Source organism: Mus caroli, unplaced genomic scaffold (genome assembly GCF_978045245.1).
Source record: "Mus caroli unplaced genomic scaffold, Mus_caroli_1 scaffold_13, whole genome shotgun sequence".
NCBI lineage: Eukaryota > Metazoa > Chordata > Mammalia > Rodentia > Muridae > Mus > Mus caroli.
Genome location: NW_028227268.1, coordinates 75,857,789 through 75,875,342, shown reverse-complemented (window position 1 = coordinate 75,875,342; position 17,554 = coordinate 75,857,789). Strand labels below are relative to the sequence as shown.

The following is a 17,554-nucleotide window of genomic DNA, read 5'->3' as shown; positions in this document are numbered from 1 at the left end:
ATTTCCTTACTTAAGGCAGTTACCAGCTATTTGCATGAAAAGTAAACATATTTTAAATTGCAACATTCAACTGAACTTTTAGTTGTTGGACAAATAACCATGCCATGTTTCATTTCTGAAGTATGGAAAATGTTCTCTTCCTCTCTAAAAGAATTTTTAAGGGTGCCTATAAAACAGATATTAATAATTAAAGTAAAAGAGAAAACACTCCTTGGCTAAAACCAGTAATTATTCTATTAAGTCTCAAGTAACACTCAAGTATATCATAGCTAATTGAGTCACTTGCTTTGTTCACGCTACAAGGCAGTTAAACACACCCAGTTGTTTTACAGTTTTCCTTATATTACCAATGGGTGAAAATATTCCTTAACAAGGTCAACTAAAATTAGGCATCTAGGCCATTGGTTCAATTTCTCATTCATTTACGGTAAGGGCATCTGAGTGCCTGCCATCTCCCAGGGGCTGAGTTGTATGGAATAAGATGATCCTTAAGGTAAACTTGTTTCTCTGATACAATAATTGGCTCAGGAGAACTAACATAAACAGTAGAATTTGATTTTGTGTTGCTTCAGAGAGCAAAATAAGAATGAGCAAATTAAAATGTAACAGATGCCTTTGCTGTGCAAGCAAAAACGGTGTGTTCTTGTCATGTGGGGAATCAGCCTTTTCCACGTTTCTAGTTCACAGGGTTTGAGATTGACTTCACACCTCAACTTAAGAAATTGTTTCAAGATCCTGTATTTGCTAAGTAGCACATTCTCTTTGATAATGATTCATTTACATGGGCTTATTTATTTATTTATTTATTTACACTCTATCTGCCTGTGTTCCCCTCCTTCTGTAAATGTGTGTGTGTGCCCTCCTTCTGTATGTGTGTGTGTGTGCGCGCGTGCACGTGCACATGTATGTATATATGTATTATGTATATCATGAATCTTGTAGAGTTGATTTTCTAGTTCTTCTCCTATTCTAGGACCAGCTATCAAGTTCAGTCTGTCAGGAATGGCAGCAATCACCTTTGCCCACTGTGCCATATCCCCACTATGCTGGAGATTTGACTTGAGTTATATTAATGAACCTTACAACAGAATTATGCTGGAATTACTGAAAAAAAATTTGTTGAAATTCCTGTTTTGTGAATAGAGAAGTGTAGAAATTCCTCCCATGTTCTCTTCCTGTTCTGAAATAATTTACAATTGAACAAGGAAATGAAACATATGATGACATAAAACATTTTCATGATATAGGCTGATATGGTTACTGGATATGTGTACACCACGGCCAACATAAACTCTGGAATTAAGCTAAATGACTGCACTCCATGTACATAATTCTTTTTCTCCACCTGGACACACACACACACACACACACACACACACACATTTTCTGGACCCCTTCTCTTCTACACTATAAGCTGTAAGTTTATGGAGTCTCAGGTTTCATTGATGATAGTCATTGGTTTGGTTTACTATCACAGGTAGAATGTGACAGGAGACAGCACACAATTAATAACTATTTGTTGTAAAATAAATGCATAGCATTTTGTTAATAATCTTGTCCATTACAGCTCCAACACTTTGGTCATGCATATGTACATAACATACTCATCTGCTGTTGCTGCCACAATGTCTTTAATTCTCTACATTCTGTTTTATTGACCTCTGTTTTCTACTCATTTTGTTGATCATCTATATCATGAATTCAGAAAGCAGATGCTATAATGTAAAATTCATCTTACCATCTATCTCGTCAAAGTCTTTTTCTGTGCTTCCTAGATCCCATGGGGTGAGCAGTTTTCCCTACCCTACTGCCATTACATCCTTCCCCAGTACAGTTTCAGAGGGACGATGCCAAGAGGACATAGATCCATGAGCTATTCCTGTACTTAAGTTTTGTTTGTGAGTATTTAGTACCAGCCACAAAAATGCAAGTAATACACAAGATGTTTTTGGATTCAAGTCAGGGACCTGAAAGCCTGTCAGGGATCGAAGCCTGTGATTTGATCCCTAAAATAATGCGAGAGAACTGAAAAGGTAGTATATTCCTAACTACTAACATGGAAGTTAGTTTTCCTTTCCCCTTATTTCTGTTTGTATGAAGATCACGGTGGCTGTGATTTTTGACTGCAACTCAGTGAGATCCCATGGATATGAAAACATGTGTAAGTAGATTGGTTAAAATTCCATTTGGCAATAATATGCCACATTTTCACTAATACCAGTATCTAAAATTTGGAAACTGCCTCCATATTGACCTCATTCGATGGTTTTTGTCTAGTAATGACTTTCACTCCAGTTAATGAAGTGGAAAGGAGAAACTAATTCACTATTAAAAATTCTATGTATTAAAGAAAACCTAGCTGCAATTTACTTTGTTGTGGAAGCAAATTAAACCATGTTACTTTGAAAACATACCATTGCTGGTGAGTATGGGGTAGAGGAAATAATGAGAATTCATAGATACATATATCTTCCTTATTTCACCTACAGAAAAAGTTACTATTAGGAGATTTTAGCTACAAAGGCAGACTGAAGGTTTCTGTTAATACAAGGGCTTGGTGGCCATTATAGACAACAGTCTGTGTGAGAATCTTCTGTTCTAAAAATGGTTCTAGCCTGAGTTGTGAACCAAAGAGCTATTGTGGTTTCAATGAGAGATGTCTCTCACGACAGGCTCAAGGACTTGAACAGTTGGTCTCCAGCTGGTGGTTCTGTTTAGGAAGGTCTTGGAGCCTTTAAGAGTCAGAGCTTTGCAGTAGCAAGTAGGTCACTGAAAGCAGATGCTGCAGTTGAATAGTCACCCTCACTTCCTGTTCTCTATGTGTATTCTGAGTGCAGGTGAAATGTGAATACCCAGCTTCATGCTGTGTCTACCATATCTTCCCCACCATGTATTACTTCAGGAAATGTAAGACAAATAAACCATTTCTCCTCAAAATTTCTTTCTGGTACTACTTTATGATAGCAATAGAAAAGTAACTAGTACGATAGCCTGTTTGAAAAGCATACATACACATGCACATAAATGCACATAGGTTTTTGCATATACACATATGTGTGTGGTATACCAGCAATTATATCTGTTATTCATCAATTCACCTGCTATCTATCTATCTATCTATCTATCTATCTATCTATCTATCTATCTATCTATCTATCTATTTATCTATGTATCTCCCTGTTACCTATCTATATCAAAACTTTTGTTTGTTTTTTCGATCAAGAGGAGATGATATATCCATGGATACATATGAAGTCTAGTATATGAATCCTCTCTGTTGATGTCTTGATGGTAGAGAAGCTCATCTTGCCTAACAATTAGCATCCACGTTGTTTCTGAGTCTTCCTCTTGAAATGTTGAGAACTGCTTATGTACCAGATTGCACCTGACAGCATTGTATTAATAGATAATGTAAATCCCTTAACACCATAAATCTACAAAGTGTGTCTGATTGGAAAAAAGAACTGTGTAATTCAAGTGAAAACTTTAAAGCCTTTACCCCTCCACTCAGGAACATGCAGTGACCAACAGTTTGGGGAGTTCTTCACGAAACAGTTCTTTTCCAAACTTCCCGGCGAGTTCTTTCTGAGATATTTGAAGATTTTTGTATTTTAGAAGATCTCCTAATGGCATTTTTCTTTCTGGTTTTCAAGTTGACATTTATTCAATTGAATGGGAAGGCAGTTTTTGTACACACTGCAGCTTTCTTTGGAGTCCACAATGACTCAGAGCAAAGAAGAAGCATTTTTAATCCCCCTTCTGATATTTACAATCGAGTGCTACTTTTCTTGTAAAGCCAGGGACAATGAGAGCTTGATCATAAAATTAGCGACTATCTCTCCCAGCCCTTCAACTGATGAAATAGATACATCATCCTTCATCATCCAAATGCTCTTGTTGTCCCCCCTTTCCCTCAGTCAGGTAATATCCTGTCTTGGTCAGTACATCACAGTAAGTTCTGCAAAGGTTAACAGGACTCGCTGAGAGCCCACAACCCACCCTGCACTTTTATGTCCTGTATTACAAGTGGACTATTTTTATAGCTGATCGCTGCTAACAATCTGCAAAAGCTCAGGCCCAGAATAAAATATGACAAGGGCCAAGAGAGGTAACGGTGATATTGCTTGTATTGCAGCCAAGTTGTTGTTAGTGACAGCAGGGGTAGAGAGCAGAGGAGACAGGAAATATGCTAGGCAGCAAGAAAGTCTGCCTGTGAAGATATTTTCCTGAGGCTGGGGAACAGGTAAGGCTTGCCTGGTCAACTCAGCACTGGGATCCATCTCCCTCTTCATCAGTTTAGCCACTAACTAGTACTCTTTTGGATATAAAGTCTTAGACTTCACATCTCACATTCTGGCAGGGAACTTTACATTCCTAAGTCAAACAAACATAGGGAGCTTGAGTGTCTCTTAAAAATAATAGCCAATCCCCATTCTAAATCTGTATGGAAATCATTCACAAAAGTATATTTTCCCATACAAGAAAGGTAACATTAAAGTGATAGTCGAGGCTTTGTGCTCTAGCAACAAAAGTCTGAAGATAACCTAAATACTCATCCTAGAAGAATAGTGAATGCATTTTAGCTGATCTAAGTTATGAAAAAAGACAATATCACACATGCTGGACAGTGTATATATTTTTATTTAGACATACTGATCATACAACATGTGTGTGTATCTGTAGTGTATTTGCTGTATGCCATATTTGTAGAATCCACAGGTCAACCTCAGATGTCATTCCTCAGGAGCTGTGTACTTTGATTTTTGAGACAGATTTTCATACTAAGACCAGGGGCTTAACATGTAGAATTACATGGGCCCTTCTGTCCCTGACACATAAGCACTGCAGGTACAAGTACATACTACACACTTAGCTTTAGACATGGGTTTCAGAGGTTGAACTCTGAAAGATCCTCATGGTGAAACAGCAATCACTTTACCAACTGAACCATCTCCTAACCTCATAACAATACATTTTGAAGTACTCACATAGTGTCTTTTTCCACTATAGAAATGCACATACCCTGAAGGCAGGTGCATCATTTTTAGAACAGCAGGGCGACCTTTAAAAGCTGTATGACAAATGACTTAATACCGCGTCACCATCAAAAACACAGCACACATATATGCATTTATATAGGATGATTTTTAAAGTGTGCTCATTAATTTAAAATAGATAGGGGTATATGCTAAAAGCATTTCTGGGCGTACAATGCTTATAATGTCCTTTCCTCTGAGCACTAAAGAACAAACTAGAAAGAGGTAAACTGTGTCTCTGTGTAGCTCAGTAGTAGAGCATTTATACAGCCCTGGGTTTGACCTCTAGCACCAGAAATTAAAGGGAGATGTTGACACTGAAGAACAAAATGCCACTTTTTTGTACATTGATTTATCTACCTTGATGGGAGGGGGAAAAAAAGAAACTGGTTAAGCAAATAAAACCAAGTAAATAAGTCTTCTTCGGTATTTGCAATCCATTGTTCCTGATCTGCTGACGTCATAGTAAAAGACAAGCAGTGGAAGTAGATTCAGCAGCTGTCAAAACTGCACATGAACACAGAGTGCAGCTTAGTTGTTGCGAAGGTGTTGCTGAGGTCTGAGCCCAGTTTGCTGTGGTAGTTGGAATATAAAGGACTATATAGCCTTTGTGATTACAGGTTGGATACCCTGACAGAACTGCACTGACATCACTTCCTGGAGTTACAGGACCAGGGCAAATCACTTATTCTCTTTGAAGCCCAGTGGTATCATATTAATGAATGGACATTTTGTTGGCTCAGCATCATGCTCAAAATTAAGTGACTGTCTCTATGAGAAATGTAAGATACTTCCTGGAGCCTGTAGAGTCATCAATAAATCATTTTAAGAACCAAATGACTATCTATAAAAGGATTGCTTTTCTGTGCCTGGGCCATGGTGGTACCTGGCACATGGTCCTCTAAGGAATTTTATGATGTGAAGTCATTCAGCACTGATGGAATCAATATGGCACCCCAGTAATGATGCAGTATACTATAGAAAGAACAGTCCAACATAGATGAGGGATGAGAGGACTCTTTTAAACTTACTTTCAGTACTAATAGGTAAATCAAAACATTCTATCTCAAAAGAACCTTTTGTTTTTCCCCAACTTCATCTTCTTTCCACCTTAGGACTTCCAGTGTACTTCCAGCACAATTGAGTACTTGTTAACTCTAAGGAAGCAAGAAAGTGCATACAGACTCTTTAAGGCACTGGGACATGCAAGAGGTTTGCATGTAGCTTCTCAGTACTGGGAAAGACACAATTTCTTTGATTTTACTTGTATCTTCATGCTTTCTAAAATTATTTCACTCTAAAGTATTTAAGAACACACACACACACACACACACACATATATATATATATATATATATATATATATATATATATATACCATATGGGTGTTTATAAATTATACATACATATATACATATATGTTCTCTCTATGTATAATGTATATTATATATAATATTATATACCTATATATTATACCAATTATATATATGTATATATATGTGTGTGTGCGTGTGTGTATATATATATATAGAGAGAGAGAGACACACACACATACCATACCAATGTAACATATGCTTTAAAAATAGGCATTTTGAGATTACTTAAAAATCATTGTAAATGTCCTAACAATTCCTTCAGTACCTGATGGAGTGCTTGTGCATAGGTACATATTCTGGAATGTTAGTGTGTTCCTAGTTATTAGTTTTGTTGAATCCTCTCTGGGGACTTTCTGTGCTTGCAAAGGAGGGTTCTCTAACTTCAGAGACTGCATTGGAGAAGTCAGAAATTCAGACAAGAGGCCAAATGCACTTAAAGCATATATTCAGTCTGACTTGGTTAGAAATTTTCAAATTCGTTATCAGCCCTTAATACATAAGTTTACAATTAACTGGAAAATCAAAGAACACTGAATATTTCCCTACTAACAACTTGAATAGTGCTCAACTCTCTCTGTCTCTGTCTTTCTCTGTCTCTCTTTGTCTCGCTGTCTCTCTGTCTGTCTCTGTCTCCGTCTCTCTCTCTTTCTCTCAGATTTATTTTAGTTTGAACTGTATATATGTGTAAGGGCAGATTCCCTTGAAGGCCAGAACAAGGTAAGTGATGTGTTGGAGTTGAGTTACAGGTATTGGTGAGCTTCACACTATAAGTGCTGGGAACTAAACTCAGGTCCTCTGTAAGTGCAGTATGGAATCTGAACTACTGAGCCATCTCTCTAGCTCCATTCACTACCCTTTCTGATGGGTCTTGCCAAACCTCTGTTCCTCTGATGAGAAGATACTCTAACTGTAGATATTTGAGCTGGCAGCTTCTCATACTCTGAGGCACTGCTGTAACAGAAGCAGAGAAGGAATAGGCCAAAGAAAAGAGGGATTCCTGGGCTCACCAATAGTCCCTCTCCAAGCCACTCCCACATTTTACCCCACCCCCATTATCTCTTTAGATTTTACTCTGCCATGACACGCCAAGGCTACTCAAATCATCTTCTTAAACTGTTGTTTGTATCTGACTTACTAAGATTAGATTTAAAAAAAAAAAAAAAGAACTGTACAAAGCTCTGGTTTTATTTGGAGTCTGAGCAAAGAGATAATTTGCATTTTCCTAAAGATATTCATCAATATAACAGCCTACTCTTTCAACCAAGTGTAAAAATATCAATAAAAAGCCCGATAATTTTTAAAACGTGCCTGGAAATAAAGTATTGTCCTGCTCAAGCATTCACACACCGTTTGTTAACCCCCAAACCATCTACAGGATTAGAGTTTGACAGCCACCAAGAGTAGAGAATGAAGGATTTGATTGTCCCCTTTGCATAATAGCACAACTTAATCTCTGATCATAAAGTAAACAAGATTCTGTTGTTAGATAAGATTTTGATTCTTTTGATTGAAAACTATGTATACTATGACACACAAGTTATTAATAGCTGGAGTTTTGAGTATACTTCAAAATTCTCAAGTGTATGTCTCACCCTTTCCTTTTTGTGACATGAGCCCACTGATGAGGGTTAGACTGCTTGTGCCACTCAAGGGACACCTGTCCCTGACCACTGTCCCCATACTCAGGCCATTTCAGGGTGATATAATGCCAGGGACACCCAGCAATCCCTCCTAGCCCTATCTATGTCTAATCTAATACAGTAGATTAGCAATTGGGCTTCCCCATTTACTTGGCTCTCAACAGGAACAGGACAACTCTGTCGTGTTATCAGCTGCTCTCAGTCAACGAATTTTAGCTATAGAGACTTCTTAAATTTTTTTAATTAATTTTTCTTTTTTTACTTATTCACTTTACATCCTGCTCACTGCCCCCCTCCTGGTCACTCCCTCCTACAATCTTTTCCCCTTTTCTTCCCTCCACCCTTCAGAGCAGGTTTTTGTACCAATTTTCTCTCACTTCTGGGATCCTATGATAACCCTCCAGTGACTCATCTTATTTCCCAGAAGTAGCGATTTTTGTCTTTTAAAAATTGCAAAAGACAAGTTTTAAAAATGCCCCATATATATATATATATATATATATATATATATATATATATATATATATATGCTCCACTCCTCCCATGGTAGAAGGTGTGCTAAAAATTCTCTTTTTTATCCCTAGGTGATTAGACTCATGTAAAGATCAGAGGAGAAATAAATTTAGCTCAGGTACAGGCGGTCAAAAGGGAAGAGCCCATCATAGAGTTACAGTAGGGCCTCGATTACAAAGTTCAGCTGGTGGTGGGTGGCTCTATTGATCCCGAGGGAGAGAAGTCAGAGCATCGAGCTGACAGCAGGTTCTGAGCCATATTTTTGTGCTGTCTACTCCTGGTATCGGTTGCTACTGACTTATAAGAAAAGTGAGCTCAGTACAGACTACTTCATTTTTGTTCTTTTCTCTATAAAAGGAAAGATGTATAATAAATAAAGATGACAGTTGAAAGCAACTGTCTTGCATCAGCTTATTTCAGGTAACAGGGCACCAAGGAAAGTCTGAGACCAGTGATTTGTAAATCCGGAATGTAGTGCATGGGGGAATAAAAAGCAGATTATCCCACGCTCTCCCCCTTAACCCACCTCACCAATCTCATCTATATCCAATAGTTCACCCTCTGGGCCAAGAAACTAATCACACAGAAGTTTTACAGAGAGAAAAGAACCCGAAATTTTGCTGTCATAACTTTTCTATTATGTAAAGCAGGGCTCAGCAAAAAATGTTTCCTTTTAGTAGAAGTGGTCTTGCTATGGTTTGAATATATCCTGCCCCCATCCCCAATCATGTGCCAGAGACTTAATTCCTGAGGCAATGAAGTATAATGTGAGTGGATCGGGATACTCTGCCCTTGAGTGCAGATTCTCCTTATTATCATGAGACAGGCTAGCCTCCTGGATGTTGGTTGGTTTGGGTACCAGATAAAAGAGCAAGCCCCTTTCCTCACTCCACTCTACTTCTACCCTCCCCCCCATTTCTTTCTCTTCCTCTCTCCCCTCTTCCTTCTCTGCTGTTCTCTCTGTGTTCTCTACCCCTTTCACCTTCTAGCCTGGGACAGCCAGAATTTTGCTGGATGCAGACTCTTCTTTGAACGTCAGCCTCTGGCATTAGAATTGTATGAAGTGGTTCTCTGCTCTTTAAGGTCCCAGGTGTTGTGCTGGAACAGCACTAAAGAGACCAAGATAAGACACTGAATATTCATCAAGCCATACTATCTCTTTGTAACTATTTAGCATTGTCATCTGGAGCTCCAGAGCACCAATAGACAACACATGAACAGGCCTGCATGGTTTTTTTGGTTTTTGGTTTTGTTGTTGTTAGTTTTTTTTTTTTTTTTTTTTTTTTTTTTTTTTTTTTTTTTTTTTTTTTTTTATGTTCAAAGCTAAAAACAACATGTAAGTAGTTTTTCTAAACCCATGATTACAGGCTGTAGTATGCCTTCTTCAGTTCTAAGAAGTCTAGCTTTATGTCCTCCCAGGCTCTTAAAGATATTCAATAAACAAACCAGAAAGTTAGTATTCTACTCATACAGAGCATAAATCTTAGGAAAAAAAAAACAAAACTAGTTTTTTTTGTTTTATTTTATTTTATTTTTTTAATATGGACCAGATTAAAAAAAAAAAGCGAACATTTTCCCCCACAATACTCTAGTTCTGCTCTCCTCCCCTCCCCTTTCTTAGGCAGATTTATATGTCTCTGTGAGACTTATCTAAAGTGAAGATCATGAGACAAGTGGGATTTTGATTCTTCTGAGTTGGGGCAGGGGACACCGCTAAAACTTTGCAACGTGTTCTTCCTTCTTTTCAATATGAGTTTGAAGTTAAAAGTTTCCAGAAGTGATGTTCTTCTGTAAGGATGTTGGTGTTCTGTCTGAGAATGAGTTATGACCAAATTCATGAGCTTTCTCACCTGTTGCAAAGTCTGCTCCAGCCATCATTCTACTTAGAGGACTCAGTTTACTCAGTGGGCAGTGAGGGTGGGGTTGGGGGGATGGGTGGAGAGGAATCCATCATATTCTATAACATGTTCCTTTGATCATGAAGTCTTTATAGAAGAGCTCCCAAGGACTGCCTTCCTTATAAGCAAAAAGTAGCCCTCCCATACTTTATTCATACATTTGATTTATTCTATCAGCAAAGACTTGGATAAAGACATACTTTAAAAATTAACTATACATTTATAAATTAAATCAATTTAATTTCATCAAGATTCTACTAAGTAGTATAACATTTTACTTTTTATGAACTTTATTTTTTACCATTATTCAGTCTGTGTGTGTGTGTGTGTGTGTGTGTGTGTGTGTGTGTGTCCAGCTTCTTAGTTTTAAACACTATTTTCGTGCTAGCTTCGGCAGCACATTTACTAAAATTGGAACGATACACAGAAGATTAGCATGGCCCCTTCGCAAGGATGACACTCAAATTCGTGAAGCATTCCATATTTTTTAGGAAAACTTCCCAAACATAAAGAAAGAGATGCCCATGAACATACAAGAAGCCTACAGAACTCCAAATAGAATGGAGCAGAAAAGAAATTCCTCCCGACACATAATAATCAGAACAACAAATGCACTAAATAAAGATAGAATACTAAAAGCAGTAAGGGAAAAAGGTCAAGTAACCTATAAAGGCAAGCCTATCAGAATTACACCAGATTTTTCACCAGAGACTATGAAAGCCAGAAGGGCCTGGACAGATGTTATACAGAAACTAAGAGAACACAAATTCCAGCCCAGGCTACTATACCCAGCCAAACTCTCAATTACCATAGATGGAGAAACCAAAGTATTCCACGACAAAACCAAATTCACACATTATCTTTCCACGAATCCAGCCCTTCAAAGGATAATAACAGAAAAAAAAAAACAAAAAAAACAAAAAAACAATACAAGGACAGAAACCATGTCCTAGAAAAAGCAAGAAGGTAATCCCTCAACAAACCTAAAAGAAGACAGCCACAAGCACAGAATGCCAACTCTAACAACAAAAATAAAAGGAAGCAACAATTACTTTTCCTTAATATCTCTTAATATAAATGGACTCAACTCCCCAATAAAAAGACATAGACTAACAGACTGGCTACACAAAAAGGACCCAACATTTTGCTGCTTACAGGAAACTCATCTCAGAGAAAAAGATAGACACTACCTCAGAATGAAAGGCTGGAAAACAATTTTCCAAGCAAATGGTATGAAGAAACAAGCTGGAGTAGCCATCCTAATATCTAATCAAATCGACTTCCAACCCAAGGTCATCAAAAAAGACAAGGAAGGGCACATCATACTCATCAAAGGTAAAATCCTCCAAGAGGAACTATCAATTCTGAATATCTATGCTCCAAATACAAGGGCAGCCACATTCATTAAAGATACTTTAGTAAATCTCAAAGCACACATTGCACCTCACACAATAATAGTGGGAGACTTCAACACACCACTTTCACCAATGGACAGATCATGGAAGCAGAAACTAAACAGGGACACAATGAAACTAATAGAGGTTATGAAACAAATAGATCTGACAGATATCTACAGAACATTTTATCCTAAAACAAAAGGATATACCTTCTTCTCAGCACCTCACGGTACCTTCTCCAAAATTGACCACATAATTGGTTACAAAACAAGCCTCAACATAGACAAAAATATTGAAATTGTCCCATGCATCCTATCAGATCACCATGGACTAAGACTGATCTTCAATAACAAAATAAATAATAGAAAGCCAACACACACATGGAAACTAAACAACACTCTTCTCAATGATACCTTGGTCAAGGAAGGAATAAAGATAGAAATTAAGGACTTTTTGGAGTTTAATGAAAATGAAGCCACAACATACCCAAACTTATGGGACATAATGAAAGCATTTCTAAGAGGGAAACTCATAGCTCTGAGTGCCTCCAAAAAGAAACTAGAGAGAGCACACATTAGCAGCTTGAACACACCTAAAAGCTCTAGAACAAAAGGAAGCAAATTCACCCAAGAGGAGTAGACTGCAGGAAATAATCAAACTCAGGGGTGAAATCAACCAAGTGGAAACAAGAAGAACTATTCAAAGAATCAACCAATCGAGGAGCTGGTTCTCTGAGAAAATCAACAAGATAGATAAACCCTTAGCCAGACTCACTAGAGGCACAGGGAAAGTATTCTAATTAACAAAATCAGAAACGAAAAGGGAGACATAAAAACAGATCCTGAAGAAATCCAAAACACAATCAGATCCTTCTACAAAAGGCTATACTCAACAAAACTGGAGAACCTGAGGACAAGTTTCTAGACAGATACCAGGTACCAAAGTTAAATCAAGATCAGGTTAATGATCTAAACACTCCCATATCCCCTAAAGAAATAGAAGCAGTCATTAATAGTCTCCCAACCAAAAAAAGCCCAGGACCAGATGGGTTTAGTGCAGAGTTCTATCAGACCTTCAAAGAAGATCTAATCCCAGTTCTTCACAAACTATTCCACAAAATAGAAACAGAAGGTACTCTACCCAACTCATTCTATGAAGCCACAATTACTCTGATACCTAAACCACAAAAAGACCCAACAAAGATAGAGAACTTCAGACCAATTTCCCTTATGAATATAGATGCAAAAATCCTCAATAAAGTTCTTGCTAACCGAATCCAAGAACACATCAAAACAATCATCCATCCTGACCAAGTAGGTTTCATCCCAGGGATGCAAGGATGGTTCAATATATAAAAATCCATCAACATAATCCAGTATATAAACACACTCAAAGACAAAAACCACATGATTATCTCTTTAGATGCTGAGAAAGCCTTTGACAAAATCCAACACCCATTCGTGATAAAAGTCTTGGAAAGATCAGGAATTCAAGGCCCATACCTAACCATGATAAAAGCAATCTACAGCAAACCAGTAGCCAACATCAAAGTAAATGGTGAGAAGCTAGAAGAAATCCCACTAAAATCAGGGACTACACAAGGCTGTCCAATCTGTCCCTACATATTCAACATTGTACTTGAAGTCCTAGCCAGAGCAATTAGACAACAAAAGGAGATCAAAGGGATACAAATCGGAAAAGAAGAAGTCAAAAATATCACTCTTTGCAGATGATATGATAGTATATATAAGTGACCCTAAAAATTCCACCAGAGAACTCCTAAGCCTGATAAACAGCTTCAGTGAAGTAGCTGGATATAAAATTAACTCAAACAAATCAATGGCCTTTCCATACACAAAGGATAAACAGGCTGAGAAAGAAATTAGGGAAACAACACCCTTCTCAATAGTCACAAATAATATAAAATACCTTGGCGTGACTCTAACTAAGGAAGTGAAAGATCTGTATAACAAGAACTTCAAGTCTCTGAAGAAAGAAATTAAGGAAGATCTCAGAAGATGGAAAGATCTCCCATGCTCATGGATTGGCAGGATCAACATTGTAAAAATGGCTATCTTGCCAAAAGCAATCTACAGATTCAATGCAATCCCCATCAAAATTCCCACTCAATTCTTCAAGGAATTAGAAAGGGCAATCTGCGAATTCATCTGGAACAACAAAAAACCTAGGATAGCAAAAACTCTTCTCAAGGATAAAAGAACCTCTGGTGGAATCACCATGCCTGACCTAAAGCTGTACTACAGAGCAATTGTGATAAAAACTGCATGGTACTGGTATAACGACAGACAAGTAGACCAATGGAACAGAATTGAAGACCCTGAGATGAACCCACACACCTATAGTCACTTGATCTTTGACAAGGGAGCAAAAACCATCCAGTGGAAAAAAGACAGCATTTTCAACAAATGGTGCTGGCACAACTGGCGGTTATCATGTAGAAGAATGTGAATTGATCCATTCCTATCTCCTTGAACTAAGGTCAAATCTAAGTGGATTAAGGAACTCCATATAAAACCAGAGACACTGAAACTTATAGAAGAGAAAGTAGGGAAAAGCCTCGAAGATATGGGTACAGCAGAAAAATTCCTGAATAGAACAGCAAAGGCTTGTGCTATAAGATCAAGAATCGATAAATGGGACCTCATATAGTTGCAAAGCTTCTGCAAGGCAAAAGACACCATCAATAAGACAAAAAGACCACCAACAGATTGTGAAAGGATATTTACCTATCGTAAATCAGATAGGGGACTATATCCAATATATATAAAGAACTCAAGAAGGTGGACTCCAGAACATCAAATAACCCCATTAAAAATGGGGCTCAGAACTGAACAAAGAATTCTCACCTGAGGAATACCGAATGGCATAGAAGCACCTGAGAAAATGTTCAACATCTTTAATCATCAGGGAAATGCAACTCAAAACAACCCTGAGATTCTACCTCATACCAGTCAGAATGGCTAAGATCAAAAATTCAGGTGACAGCAAATGCTGGCAAGGATGTGGAGAAAGAGGAACACTCCTCCATTGTTGGTGGGATTGCAAGCTTGTACAACCACTCTGGAAATCAGTCTGGCGGTTCCTCAGAAAATTGGACATAATACTACCAGAGGATCCAGCAATACCTCTCCTGGGCATATATCCAGAAGATGTTCCAACCGGTAAGAAGGACACATGCTCCACTATGTTCATAGCAGCCTTATTTATAATAGCCAGAAGCTGGAAAGAACCCAGATGCCCCTCAACAGAGGAATGGATACAGAAAATGTGGTACATTTACACAATGGAGTACTACTCAGCTATTAAAAGGAATGAATTTATGAAATTCCTAGGCAAATGGATGGACCTGGAGGGCATCATCCTGAGTGAGGTAACACAATCACAAAGGAACTCACACAATATGTACTCACTGATAAGTGGATATTAGCCCAAAACTTAGGATACCCAAGGTATAAGATACAATTTGTTAAATGCATGAAACTCAAGAAGAACGTAGACCAAAGTGTGGACACTGTGCCTCTTCTTAGAATTGGGAACAAAACCCCCATGGAAAGATTTACAGAGATAAAGTTTGGAGCTGTGATGAAAGGATGGACCATCTATAGACTGCCATATCCAGGGATCCATCCCATAATCAGCTTCCAAACGCTGACACCATTGCATACACTAGCAAGATTTTGCTAAAAGGACCCAGATATAGCTGTCTCTTGTGAGACAATCCTGGGGCCTAGCAAACACAGAAGTGGATGCTCACAGTCAGCTATTGGATGGATCACAGGACCCACAATGGAGGAGCTAGAGAAAGTACCCAAGGAGCTAAAGGGATCTGCAACCCTATAGGTAGAACAACATTATGAACTAACCAGTACCTCAGAGCTCTTGACTCTAGCTGCATATGTATCAAAAATGGCCTATTCGGGCAGCACTGCAAAGAGAGGCCCATTGGACTTGCAAACTTTATATGCCCCAGTACAGGGGAATGCCAGGGCCAAAAATTGGGACTGGGTGGGTAGGGGAGTGTGTGGGGGGGTGTATTGGGGACTTTTTGGATAGGGTTGGAAATGTAAATGAGGAAAATACCTAATTAAAAAAAAAAAGAAAAAAAAACCAACCAACCAAACAAAAACACTATTTTCTCCATGGTTAATTCATTCTTGTGTAAACTTTACAGAGGACAGGATACCAAACATTCTGCAGAAGTTAAATGTTAACATTAACTTTTGACTCTAGTATTTCTTTCAAACAATAAAAAAACAAAAAATACAAAAACCTTAGGTCAAACTTTTACAGTACTAAATATTTAGTGTTAAGTGGTCATAGTAAATCTTTCCTTCTTGATCATCACATCTATAAAATAGTTATAATTTTATAGAGATACCTAAGATTTTACTTTCATGTACTCATTTATTCATAAAGAAATTAACTGCAACAGGTGCCTTTCGCTTTCCAGCAGTTTCCTATTGTGAAGAGTCAATACAAGGGGAGCCAGTAAAATGGCTCAGCCAGGGAAGATGCTTTCTCCCTGAGGATGTAATTACGCTTGAGGACCTGAGTTCACCTCTCAAAATGCATGTAAATGTGCAAGGTGAGTGCTGCCTCCCTGCTACACGTACATGCATAGGTACATCATGTGATCACACACACCATTACCATACAGTAAATTAATAAATCCACTGGATCAAATGCATCTCGTCCACATGCTTCTTTTTTCTTCTCACTTCTGCAGTTGGTGATTTGTAAAGTAAAGATAAAGTCTGATATTAAAAGAAGGTCACTGCATTCCCTTGGAGAACATGCATACATGAATATAATTAGCCATATTCATTTTCTTAATTATAACAGCAGAAAAAATAGAAGAGCTATTTTAATCATGTAGACAATATTTCATTTGGCAACTACCTCTATTATCAATATATCTGCTTCCAATAATCAACTGGCAACCTAAAGTGGTAACTAGAAGCCCCTGGATTCAATTTTTCTAACCACTGTTATTCTTCTAGCAGATGCCACACAGCAAGAACTAGCTAGAGTTAAAGTGGCTAGGCTTGCTGTCAGCCTGCATTTCTATCTTTGGAATTTAGTGATTAAGAATGCAAATGTCAAAGAAATCAGTATCAGTGTGTGTATCAGTTGCTTTCACTCACACACACACGCACGCACACACACACACACACACACACACACACACCCTGAACATGACCAGATAATTGAAAGGAACTCTGTGATATTAAATCAGCCCTCCATAAATGGAGGATGCTTGCATGTTAATTGAGGCACACAGTCAAACCCCATCCATAGGCTTACAATTGCTTACACAAACATCTGTTTCTCTTATACCTGTAATTGAGCTTTTTCCCACAGTTACAATTTTCATCTCCAGTGTTCTCCTACAGTCCACCCTGTGCTCCTCCATGTGACGTTCCCTACCACCATGAGCTAACAGGTCTGTTATAGCATATGCTTTCTGTCATGATGCTCTGCCTTGCCATGGACCTAAAGCAATGAAACCAGCAGACCATTAACTAATCCTTGAAAGCGTGAGCTACAATAAATCTTCCCTCCTTTGAGTTGACTTAGCACAGATATTTTGTCACAATGATGACTTCTTAAGTCTGCTTGCTTTTTTTAGAGACTCATTTCAGTTTTCATTGTAGGTATGCATGTGTGTCTGTA

General features: G+C 38.1%; 1 non-coding gene across 1 annotated transcript; it reads left to right on the top strand.

Moving 5' to 3' along the window:
* The first annotated feature begins 10,844 nt into the window (after positions 1 to 10,844).
* On the top strand, positions 10,845 to 10,951 carry LOC115032586 (U6 spliceosomal RNA). Its single transcript, XR_003838231.1, has one exon. It is a non-coding gene; the product is annotated as a U6 spliceosomal RNA (small nuclear RNA).
* The last annotated feature ends 6,603 nt before the right edge of the window (positions 10,952 to 17,554 follow it).